This window comes from Conger conger, chromosome 16, assembly GCF_963514075.1.
Source record: "Conger conger chromosome 16, fConCon1.1, whole genome shotgun sequence".
Classification (NCBI taxonomy): Eukaryota; Metazoa; Chordata; class Actinopteri; order Anguilliformes; family Congridae; genus Conger; species Conger conger.
The window spans coordinates 15834107-15847488 of record NC_083775.1 but is presented as its reverse complement, the minus strand read 5'-3'; the positions used below and the strand labels follow the sequence as shown (position 1 = coordinate 15847488).

The window sequence follows — 13382 nt, the reverse complement described above, 5'->3', positions numbered from 1 at the left end:
GCTGAATAATTACAATAACAACAGTTACAATATCCAGGTGATTGGAACAAAACACTGGGTAGGACTTTTACTTTCTGAACCTGGATTGTCCACCCAGTTTTCGATTGAGACACCCATCCTCCAGTCTTAATCTTAATCTTAATCTTCTCCTGGTCCACCCATGACTGGCACTCTGTTGGCGCTACCGGGCTGTGTGTGAGATGTACTCCACTGATAAACAACTGCACAGCTCAGACACTTGACTGCCCTCTCCTTAAGTGAAGGAATGGATAACTGAATTATTCTGGTTACTGACTTCACGTTGATGTGACAGGTCTAAAAACTCAGGGATTGAAAAATTTCTTTCAGAAAATACATTCTACATTTTATAAAGTAAGTGCTAGAACACAATTGATTGCAAAGGATTACAGTAGTCAAAACCTCCGGTGTAACTGCTAACAGACTATTATACTTGGTCTACTCTATCATAATAGTTCTCATTCGCAACAGGTCCTGGTCTAATAATTGGACAAATTAAAACGGATCTTCCGCCCCAGGATTTGGTTTGTTTGTTTGGCATTTTGTGTGTTTAATGAGCGCACCAGGACTGCCGGGGACTCAGCACACATCATTACCTGCAGTCCCCACGGCCCGCGCGGCTGTCAACGCCTCCACGCGCTCTCTCGCCTCGTTCCTCCTCCGTGTCTCTCGCGGCTCAGTGCTGGACCTGAAGCCACCGGCCGCAGGCTAAAGCTAAAGCGTCCCTAACCTGCCCACTCGCCTGTCCCCCGTAGCCACCTCAGCCTCGCTAGCTTTCTGCTGGAGTTGCATTACGCAAGGAGGAATCTTTTATTTCGCTCTGTCCCCTCTCGAAAAAGCCAGATATGGAAATATTGGCTTTTACATGGGGTGGGGCGGGGTATTAAATGTGAAATGTTTTGTCGAAATGAATTCTCTTTCCTTCACCACACTCGCTCATCTCTATCTCCCTCTCTCACACACACACACACACACACACATTCGCACATTCACACCCATGCTCTTGCCAACTCTTATTTGTATAGCTTGGGTCAAGATTATTCCTGCCTCTTCATCTTTTTATGTGCTGATTCTTTGCTTTTGTGCTTTCAAGGGGAATCTTTCTTGTAAATACCGGCAATTCTTGTTTCTGAAGTCCGTCAAACAAGCACTTTGATCTTGACAGAGCCGCCCATTAAAAAACTCACGGCTAAAAGCCACTTCTGTAGCTTCAGCATCTCCTTGGTAACCCTAGATGAGAGTACAAAATGTTTATCAGAGTGCTAGAATTTATTGAATTTAAGAGAAAAGAGAAAAAAGATGAAAAGCCTTTTGTGCAAGCGCCTGTTGTAAAACAGCTCAGTCGGTGCTCGGTGAACACAAATGTTTTCAGTTTAAATCACGAAAACAGTGAGCGCTGGGAATAACGCCAAGGCTTCACACTTTTCACTTTTACAGACTCCACAGCCCCTGGTTCTGCTCCCAGTTCAGCATCTGAATTCACTGAACAGTATCCCAGTCCCCAGTTAACTGAGTTTTACTCCCTGGTCAGTTATGCTATTATGTCATTTTGCAGGACATTCAGATAGGCGTGGGATTGTAGCACTCAGTGTTACTGTTGGTAGTAGCAACTTGTGGTTTTAGTGACGCTCGTAGCCTGTACTTTAGCTGTGATGCATTGGAAGAAGGGAAACCTGTCAATGCACTCCAGGCAATTCAATATAGTATTACCCTAATGGATTTTATTAGACTCATTAACTCAATGGAATAACCAATTACATAAATTCCCCCGAACAAATTCAAGCAGTGTTACTAATCTAGTGTCCTGTCCAAAGATGAAGGAAAATAATTTTAGCATAGTGTGTGTTCTCTCAACAGTGCTATCCCTAATGTTGTGCTGTGTGGCCTTTTTAAAGTGAAATATAACACTGGCTTCTTGGCACCATGCCAGTCGTTATTTTGTGACCCTCAAAAAAGTAGGACTGTGGATAAATATTAAGAGGCATTTAGATTCATTGCAAAGAATGAATATTGACAGAAAATGTGAGTTTTTCCGAGAGCTTTCTTGGAACATCTCAAATATTTCATTTTAAATTACATTGTATTATTACTTTGCAGTTGACTTTAATTTATCACAGTGTAAATACCATTTTTCTTAATATAGTCAAGTTGAGTTACTCAAGTTAAAGTCACAATTGAGGAATATTGTACCACTCTGAGAACAACTCGTACTACAGATGTGGCCCCTAAGCTGGTACTGTAGATACAGCACCTGGATCCTTTCCATATGAGATGGAAATAGAAGTATGCTCAGCATATACACTTCCATTGTGTATATATGCATTCTTAAAAGCTCAGATCTAAAAGGCCCCAGGTGGGATGAATAAAGGTTGCGCTCCCCTGCGCTTGACTCTCATTGGTTGAGTGGTGTAAAGGTCATCCCATCATCCCATCTGTGTGCACTTGGCCACAGAACCTGGAATCAACTCTGTCCCTTTGAGCCGTCATGGATTCCGTCCCTTTGAGCCGTCATGGATTCCGTCCCTTTGAGCCATCATGGATTCCGTCCCTTTGAGCCGTCATGGATTCCGTCCCTTTGAGCCGTCATGGATTCCGTCCCTTTGAGCCCTCCAGCCCAATTCCTGCAGTCACATGCATCAAAGCAACTGTTTCTTCTCAATGCGCAGTCATGGCAGCCAGACCAAAGTGCCTGGCCCACCAGGAGGGGTCGTTCTTGTGCAACAATATGCGGAAGCCCTCGGTCTATTGCTAGCTGCAGCCCCATCTCGCATTGGTACCCCAGTAAGCACTGGCGTAGTCAGGATTCACGGGGCACAGGGCACATCAGTGCAGTGGCACCAAGGGTGTTTCACCACGATAGCTTCCTTCTCAAACGGCCCCCTCTCTTCCAGGGCACTTGCTGGAGCTCAGGGCAGCAGACAGCACCTTCCCAGAGCTCCCAGACTCACAGGGCTATTCGTCCGGCCCTATGGAACAGATCCAATTCTGTCCAGATGCAATTCTTTAATAACACCGAAATGAAATTCCTGCATTCTAACCACAGAATATCACCTCTGCTCCCACCACAGATGTATTTTCCAGCAAAATATGAATACATAAGTATGTAAATGTTATATTTAATCTCGTACGGGAAGTGGGGAATAGGATTCCGTGGGGAGTGGCATTGCCACGTTTCGGAAACCCTTGATCCTGGATTAAAAATAACCTTCCTGCCACCTCTCCGTCTATTTCTGGCTCTCTGTCTTGCTCTCTTCCCATCTTCCCATCTCTTCACAGTGCTCCCACAGACTTAGCTGCGAAGTGCAGGAGCCCCATTCAAACACATGAATTATTAACAGTTACCTGTAAACAGCCCTTCCTGCAGGCAGGCACAGCACACCGATAAGGCTGTAATTGGTCATAAAGGACACATGGCAGCAAATCTCCCCGTGAATAATGGATTGAAGACGCTACTGGTTTAGGAGCAGAAGGGAAAGCTCGTAAATCTTTGTCCCAAGCGCACGTCATGCCAAATACACAGGCAAATAAGATGCAAACCCAAGCCAGCTTGTACTGGCAGCTTTGGAGGTAAAATGACTCTGAATATTTACAAGAGCCTCTGTAGCTCGTGCTATAAGCCGAAGAATTCGTGTTTCATGTTTCTTTCTATATTGAAGCACTTTTATTTTTATTTTTTTATTTTTTTTGGAAGTAAATGCTGTTTGTAGAGCTCTCTGCTTTTCAGTAAGGTTGTTGTCAGTTCAGAACAGGCCAAGGAGCCAGGTTATCTACTGCCGCTGTCCTGTGCCTTCAGGTCTCTCAGCAGACTAAATAAGCCTCGGCTGAAAATAGTTCACACGCTTTTGTGTGTAGAGAGGTGCAGTATGCTGGCTGGAGGGAGAGGGAGAGAGAGAGAGAGAGGGAGAGAGAGGGAGAGAGAGAGAGAGAGTTTTGTTTTCTGTTCATCTCAGTGTGCCCTTTATGAAAAGCCTTGCTGCTTATTTCAGTAAGTGAATTATCATCTCCCCTTATTGCTGTATTTGTATCATTTATTTCCCAGCTGTAGCAGTGCTTTGGTATTATATATTGTGACGGCGTGCCAGTAAAGTGCAGTGTGAATCCTGCTTCAGTGTGGAGTGAGAGAGTGAGGGAAAAGAGAGAGGGGGAGCAGGAGAGAATAGCAGAGGGAGTGAGAGAGTGAGAGAGTGAGGGAAAAGAGAGAGGGAGAGCGGGAGTTAGAGAGAATAGCAGGGGCAGTGAGAGAGTGAGAGAGCGAGAGAAAAGAGAGAGGGAGAGCGGGAGCGAGAGAGAATAGCCCGTGATTGCCTTTGTCTCCTTCACTTTACATCCTGAAGGAGAAACGTGAGAAACGTCTCAGTAATTCCCTCACAAATCTGGGCCGTGTTTGTGTTGTGTTTGCAAAGCGACGGTGGCCATTTGCTGAATCGTTAATCACCGGTCTCGCAGTCATCCAAGCCGCGAGAGCGAGCGAGAGAGAGAGAGAAGCAGAGAGAGAGAGGTTAATTAAAATATCCGTTCATTTCTCTCTCTCCCTCCCTCCCTTCCCCGTAGATCGCAAGCACTCGCGGCGCCTTAATTGTCTTGAACAGCCAATTTGCCAAGATCCTTGAAATCGTTTCGGTGTCCCACATAAAGCATCTTTCAAAGAGACGTGGCTCTTTTCTACCGTCGTGCGTACTTCTCTGACAAATGAAGAAAGAAAAAAAAATCCCTTCCTCGCAGCCTCACAAAATGGTCGCCCTGCATCACCCGGGCAGGCACAGATGATTGCGGTGATTAATGGACGGACGACGGTGTTGTTGCCGCAGCAGTAGCACCGGCTACCTCAGGAGTATTAGCAATAGGGCTAGCCGCAGTAACAGAACCCTAACTGTGGCTTACCCAGGGTAGGCTAGTGCCTAGTGCGTCCTGTAGGTCGGCAGAGGTCTGCAAGTGGGTCGGCATTTGAATTATTTGTCTGTGAAGTACTTTTGAAACAGATTATTATGCGAGCTCAATTATGGTTTCCCGGTAAAGAAATTGAATAAATATGTTTTTAGGCACTCAGCCATCTCAATAAAATGTAATGTTTTGTAATGTTTGAGCTTACTCAATTTCTGTTTTATTAGTTAATCAATCTTTATGTTTTAACAGCACTATTTACCGACAGGTTATCACACAACGCATTACATGACCAGACATATTACTGAGGGATTCAAGAATACAAAAAAAAAAAACCCAGTTGAGTTTAACTCCAACCAGTTTAATGAGTGTTGTGTCATTTTCTTTCCTTTCTTGTTTGTTTCATTTTCTATTTTTTCATCTCTGTTGGTAAATGACACAGTGAAAAACAGTCATTGCCAACGAACGATGCTCAAGGCAATTGTAAAAGTGCTTCTGTGCCTGGTCTGTTCGCGGTTCAGGAGGGGTATAAAACCGGTGGGTTGTTCAATGAGGGGCTGTTGTTCCCACTCATCAACCCTGAAGTCACACGCAGAAATGCACAACCAGGGCAGGTAACTCTCCACAAGAGCTGCTACTGCCCCCTGTTGGCAGAGTTTAAAAAGAGCATTAAGAAAATCAACTGATGGGCTTGTTGATGTCAAATTATGTCTCAGAACTTAACGCAGAGGAAGAAGTCATTCCAATTTGAGCCTTGCACCAGAGACGTACACAAACCGTCGACCTTCAGGTCCAGACTCGAAGAAAGAATAGCAGCAGACGGGAAATGCATTTGTTCAGGTGGTAAAGGATTTTTTTTTCTTCAGAAAAATGCATTTAGCTTTCACAAAACGTTATCTGACAAGGTATGGGTCCTGCCGGTTGCTAGGTGAGGTCCTAGTCTCAGCCCATGTAGGCTTTCAAAGTGAAGGGCGCTCAAGTCACGACACAAACAGACAAACAACTCCCAGCTACAGGCCCGCTTTTAGCCTTGGGTATTCTTTATTTTATTTATTTATTTGGCGGCGGGGGGGTATTGTAGACCACAGTGGTGCTATTTCTCCTTCTCTGAGTCAGGGGCTGAGGAGGAATTGGCGGTATGGGATTGGTGACACTGAAACCGCAGAGGGTCGCAGTGACTCACCAGCTTGCATGTGCTTCTAAAGGAGGGGGGCTAGAGCGTCAGAGAAGTGCGGGTGGCCCCAGCCGTTAGCCGCGATAAAAGGCCTAACAGGGTTGCCCACGTTCATGCGCCTCGGCCCGAACACACACACACACGCACACACAGGCAGGCACACACACACGCACACACAGGCAGGCACACACACGCACACGCACACACAGGCAGGCACGCACACACACACACAGGCAGGCACGCACACACACACGCAGGCACACACAGGCACACACACACACACACACACATGCACACAGGCAGGCACACGCAGATACACACACACACACACACACACAGGCACACAGGCAGGCACACACACACACTCACAGGCACACAGGCAGGCACACACACATGCACACACGCAGACATGCACAGGCACACACACACACACACACATGCACACAGGCAGGCACACACAGACACAAATATACACACACACACAAGCACACACACAAACACACATGCACACAGGCAGGCACACGCAGCCACAAACACATACACACACATACACACACACACACACAGGCACACAGGCACACATACACACACACACACACACACGCACACACAGGCAGGCACACACACACACATGCACACACATGTTTCCTTGCTCCGTCTCACGTCTCTCGGCCCATTTGTGCGTTATGGCGAATGAATAGCTGATGACTCACAAGCGATGAACAATGCCGCCAAGCGGGGTCCTTGTGATGAAAACACAGCATACGTTCAGCACAGGAGCCATTATAAACGCGGGGGTTCCTGGTGCCTGTAATGGACTCAGAGATCAGATGTAGCTGCGCGGCTTACATGCTAAAACCCTTTACTGTCACTCCAGGTATTTATAGTTGGCTGCTGCATAACATAACTGCACATCATGGCGTTCCTGCTGAATTTCAAAATGCTAATTGAATTTGTTTTTATTACTGCTGTGAATTGGTGCTGGTTACATAAAATCTTATAGCAACACCCCACCATGTTTATGTTAGCTGAACAGCATTTGATCATTAAACACCAGTACAAGCTGGTCAATACAGAAATCATACTACCAGTATAAACGAGCACTTAATTTTGGTCTAACCAGTTTGGAGCATTAGTAGGTACACAGAACCTTGGAGAGAGCTTGGGAGAAAGCATTTTGGCCCAGACACAAAAGCATAGAAGCTTTCGGTTTCTCTTCCCATATTTAGGAATTGAATCAGATTAATATTCTTTGTATTACATACAGGAATATGAAAGCACCATTTCATTTTCTCAGGCTCTGGAGGTTTCAAAGATCTTGGCACAAACAAAAAACACATTGCTCCGGTGACTTACGATTCCCCCCAATTAGAGAAAATGAAGAGTGTTCAGGGGTCCTCACATGGACCACGTCTGCCCCCGGGAGGGGTCTCCTGTCTGGGGATAGGGCCTGTCTGAGGTCCCTCTCTCCTGCAGAGAAATTAAGCTCCTCCATCAGGCTAATTACCGGACAGATGAGATTTAGCCCGGAGAAAGAGGGCAGGTTGCCAGGAGGAGTAAGACATTGTGGACCTCATTAGTGAGGAGTCAAAACCCAGCGCTCTAATGAAAGGCAAAAGCACAGCCAATAAAAAAGGTCGGTCGGTCGGTGGGTCAGTTGGTCGGTCAATCGGTTGGTTCGGCCGCAGGGACCGTGTCCCAGAAACCTCTGGGCTCTTTCACCTGCAGTTTACTGAAGTCCAGCGCTGAGCCAAACTCTTCTTTATTTCACAGCAAAGTCCTGGTGCGTGAAGAAAACACACACACACGCACCACACACACAGACATGCTTTCTCTCATACATAAACACAAATGAGAAAACACCGTCATTCAAAAATAACCTGGAGCACACACAGAAAATAATGCAGAAAATGATCACACACAAAGCACACAGGCAAAAAAACCCTACCACCCATAGTAACACACACACACACACACACGTCTCCCAACAAGGTACAGACGCACACACACAGAACATTGAGAAACACACCCCGAAGCAAGAAGAAAAGCGTGAGGTTTCTTTTTGTCAGATCTACAGCACAGCCCACGGTTGACGGGGGGAACAAACCTTAAAATCAGAAACAGCCACATTATGCCTGGACGTGCATTCAGGGAAGGTCCACTCCATCAGCAGGAGCTGGAGTGGGTGGAATTTTAACATGCTCAAAGTGGCCTGCTTTGCATATAATACACCGCTGAAGCGGGCGTCGATGTGGAGTCGACAGCGACGTGCAGTCTCCCGGACTCCTCTGTGGCCTCTCCCTGCCCCCGTCCAAAACGCCTTCAGCACAAGAGAATCTCACAATCAGCTCCTGGTCGGGGGGTTGAAAGAGAGGCGTAGAGGGAGGGGGGGGAGTAATTTTTTTCCCAACAGAAAAATGGCAGTTCTGTTGGATCAGGGATGATGATGGCTGAGGGAGAAAGTCACAGTAGAGTGAAGTTCGATACAAAGATAATGCCATCGAGAGAGAGAGAGAGAGAGAGAGAGAGAGAGAGAGAGAGAGAGAGAGAGAGAGAGAGAGGGAGAGAGAGAGAGAGAGAGAGAGAGAGAGAGCGGTGGAGTGAGAATGCGGCAGAGAGAAAGAGGAAGGGAGAGAGAGTAGGAGAGTGGCTTTCTGCAGCCACTTAAGCCCAAGGGAAAAGTGTCTTTCATCTCTGGTTCCAGTGAGCAGCTGTGTGAGCCGTCCTGTTGTAAAGAGATGTAAAGAGCGAGGCAGTTCAGCCCCGGAGCTGAGAACTGGAGCTGGGAAGAGTTCCGAGCGATGGCGCGGATTTGGGAAGCCAGGCCTCGGTATCTGTGGGCTGGAGCTTGGCTGCCATTGTAAGAAATCGCTGGAGCAGGTGCCTCCAAACTGCTTATGGCTCTTTTAATGAATTCCCTGCATAATTTGGGTCAGCGGTTTTGGCGGAGTTCGTTGGCTGCAGTTTCAGACGACAGAGAAGGGCATGGACTTGGAATTTCTCGCCAACGTTAGCTGAGTTAGCTAAATGTTATGCTCTCTCTTGGTGGTGCTAGAACCATAGAGACTTTAGATTTACCAGACCCTCAGCTCCTGCATTTCTGCTGTCCATTCATCTTCTAAACAGCCAGAGGTTCCAGCATTATATTACAGCACAGAACCGCCATATCCACAGTATTGTACTTGGTTGGGTCCTTTAATATATTTTCAGAAATTGGAACATTTCAAGTTCGACAGTGGGGAGACATAACTTTCAATGCTGAGAATACAGAGGTGAGAATCTAGCGGGGTTGTTAGAATCTGTGATGTCAGCTGCCTATTGGCATCATCACTGTGAGACAGGATTGCTCTCTGTTGGCCTGGCTGATACAAGCTGCCCTTTAAACAACAAACAAGCTGCCTTTTAACATGTCATCACTGTGAGACAGGATTGCTCTCTGTTGGCCTGGCTGATACAAGCTGCCCTTTAACGTGTCATCACTGTGAGACAGGTTTGCTCTCTGTTGGCCTGGCTTATGCAAGCTGCCTTTTAACATGTCATCACTGCGAGACAGGATTGTTCTCTGTTGGCCTGGCTGAAACAAGCTGCCCTTTAATATGTCATCACTGTGAGACAGGATTGTTCTCTGTTGGCCTGGCTGATACACGCTGCCCTTTTACATGTCATTAGATCTCTGGTGATGTGACAGATATCCATTGCAAAACATTTCCGTCACAATGGCCTGACAATTATGTTTCCAAGGCCTGATCATTTTAATTATGTTCTCATTGCTTCAAAATCTCACATCGATCTGACTGCTGTTCCCCCGGGCAAAGCAAATAAGACAATAATGTATTTCATAACAAGAGCCCAAACTTCACGCAAATTGCTCTTGTTTTAATTGCAGTGTAGATTGATTTTATTGCTCAGGAAGAGCAATGTTCCGAACGGTTATTGCTTTCCGCTTGGCTGTTTCCGATCCTGTTTCGCAGTGGGCGCGGGAACGTGGGGTAATATTTGGAGACGTGCCATGTTCGACAGCGTTTGAAGCCCCGGCTCCAGGCGGACGGGGAGTCGGTGCGGAGCCCTGAGCACGTATTAATTGTCACTCCGCTTCAGTTGAGCCAGGTGATGATGAGCATGGTGTCTCACATCCCCGAAGCCATCCTCAGGGCAGCTCAGAAAATCCATCACAATATCGCATCTATGTGCTGACTCAAGATTTAAACCGTCCCATTGGCCCACAGTTCCCCTCTCTCAGCTCTCTCCTACAAGGCCTCATATCTCTCTCTCTTCCTCTCTCACTCCCTCATTCTGTTGCCTCCTCCCATTTCAGTAAGTTCCCCCAAAAACACAGCTCTTTTCTCACTCACCTATTTTCTAATTCCCCTCTCAGACATTTGTGGGAGATGTGGAAGAAACTTGCGTGAGGTTTCTGAAAGATCTGCTCTCCCACCAAACTCACTGATCTCACATAAATCTCTGACACAAGTCAGCTGGTCACGAAAGGTCACAAATGTCTTGCCATTATTGCAATATTTTAGAAGGCTCTTCTCTGATATGTGTCTGTCAATGTTAGCAACCTGCCAGCATTCACTCGAACTACGTCTTAAAAATAAAAAACAAACCCAAACTTTAGGTCTAAAATTTAGGGCGAGAGTGGATGCTGGCATGTAGCATAAACAAACAAACCAGAATCTCATCTGTGTTGTCTCTGTGGCTTCACTTGAAAGCAACAGGAGAAGTGACAGATAGTGACTGACAGGCTGCACATAAGTGTCACAATCATCTCAAAAAACCGAACCGGATACTTCCCCCTGAAAACACTCAAAACAACCAGGACTACGGCACTCAAAACGCTCGTATCGTATCGCCACAACGGTCTGAAATCTACTTTCGCTGTATAATTGCGCTCCGTACGATCCCTCGTTATGTAACGCTAACTGTAATTATCGCTCGACGCTCCTCGGTCCTCGCGGATTTCTCCTGACTGTCGCTCATGGGAGCGGCGATGGCTTCCCGCCCGAGGGCAGGCGTCGTGGCGGGATGATGGGGGAAGCGGGCGGGCCAGTAAATCAAAAGACGTGGGCTGAGTCCCAGCTGGGGCCCTGCTGCTGCGCCCTCCAGCTCAGCACTTAACCTGAATTACTCCACTGAAACACCCAGCTGCATAAACCCATTTTGAAGTCCAAATGCTATCTGTGCAAGGCGCTCTGGATAGGAGCATCTGCTGAGTGCCTAAAGTGTAAATGTGAATTTGACTCCTTGTCCTGACGGTTTCTTCGACATGTCTCTGCCTCGTCTTTCTCTCTTACTCTGGTATCAGCTCTGATCTTTCTCATTCTCCTATTGGTCTCTCACTACTCTCTCTCAGTCTCCTATTGCTAAAGGTGGAAAATCCAGGTTCAGAAAGTTAAAGTCCACCCCAGAATTTTGTTACAATCACCTGGATGTTCTAATGAGCACAATGATACAGGAATGAGGTAGAACTAATTAGTGAAACCAGCTGGCTGAGTTCATGGGTGTAAGAAACACCTGGCAGAACTTTCTTTCCCCTGGACTTTCCACCTCTGTCTCTCACTGATATCTCTCAGGCTCTTATTGGTCGATCACTGATATCTCTCAGGCTCTTATTGGTTTATAACTGATTTCTCTGTCTCTTATTGGTCGCTGACTGATATAGTACTATATATCCCATGCCTATTTGCCTCTGTCTGTGCTCTGTTCCTAGGCCTGGCTGACAGAGATCCACGAGTACGCCCAGCAGGACGTGGTGCTGATGCTGCTTGGCAACAAGGTGAGAGGCATGCTGGGATATTCCCTCTGTACAAGCTCAGGTGCGGAAGGCACATTCCTGGGGGGGGTCAGAATGAAGCATGGGTTTATCACAGATACTCGCGGTGCATGGGCAATACGGTGGGTGGGTGGATTCAGGGAATGACAGCTGTGTTATGGGTAAGTATTAATAGTGATTGGCATCAGCGATAAGACAGGACAAAACATAGATATATATATATATATATATATATATATACGGCTGGTAGATGAGCGGAACAGAGATAACAAACAAAGAAGAGTGTGTGTATTGTCATTACGACACCAGTATTATCTGTGCCGAAAGGCGCTGATTCTACGGGTGCCGACAGTCAGACGCCGCAAAGCTAGAACCAAACTCTGAGGCCTCCTGCCGTTAAGGGCTCTCACGCGACCTGTCACAGTTACTCACCCGGGCTTCATTTCCAAGAACTCCGGCGCACCCGCCAGGGGGGCTGCGAGCGCGAGAGAGCGGCGACAGACGCCCAACGGGATGATGGGATTGCGATGAGTCAGTCACTGTCTGCGCTCCGTTTCAGGCCGACGCTACGCAGGAGAGGGTGGTGAAGCGTGAGGAGGGGGAGAGGCTGGCCAAGGTGAGTGAGCGCCGCAGACACCGGGCACGCAGTCCCCAAGCTCCCCCACCAGGGGGCGACGGCGCCGTCCAGTATTAACACCGCTACCGCTGACGGTCAGAGAGCGGGGCTTTGTTTAAAACGAAGACTCTTGTTCCTCACCGATTTCAGCCGTATGAACGCTATGGATGACAGCAAAGATATTTATTTTGTTTACATGGATAGATGACTAACGGCACGCAACACCATACATCCCCCCTCCCTCTCTCTCTCTCCCGCTCTCTCTTTCACTCCCTAACTCTCTCTCCCTCCCTCTCACTCCCTCACTCTCTTTCTCTCTCCCCCTCCCCCTCTCTCTCACTCCCTCTCACTCCCTAACTCTCTCTCCCTCTCCCCCTCTCTCTCTCTCTCACTCCCTCTCACTCCCTCACTCTCTTTCTCTCTCCCCCTCCCCCTCTCTCTCTCTCCCTCTCCCACTCTCTCTCTCACTCCCTCTCACTCCCCCTCTCTCTCACTCCCTCTCTCTCACTCTCTCTCACTCCCTCTCTCTCTCTCTCCCTCTCCCTCTCTCTCTCACTCCCTCTCTCTCTCTCACTCTCTCTCACTCCCTCTCACTCCCTCCCTCTCTCTTTCTCTCTCCCCCTCTCTCTCTCCCTCTCTCTCTCCCACTCTCTCTCCCTCTCCCACTCTCTCTCTCTCTCTCTCTCACTCCCTAACTCTCTGTTTAAACGGGTAATTGTTGATAAACACTGGAGTGTGGCGAGCGGCAGGAATCCTTCCCACACTGATCCGGGCCGGCGCGTAGGGAGTCCCTGCTCCTCAGGTCTGAGACTGTAGCAGATTGAGCGCGTGCAGTGGGAATGATCATATCACTGTGGAAAGATTGTGTTTGCTGATTGCATTTTAGCGCTCCCCGCATCATGCTAATTGCAATCCAGGAG

The 13382-nt window shown here is 47.6% G+C and overlaps 1 pseudogene; it reads left to right on the top strand.

Annotated features, from left to right (window-relative positions):
* Positions 1–13382, top strand: part of LOC133115147 (ras-related protein Rab-26-like) — a 94895-nt pseudogene that overhangs the window by 76490 nt on the left and 5023 nt on the right.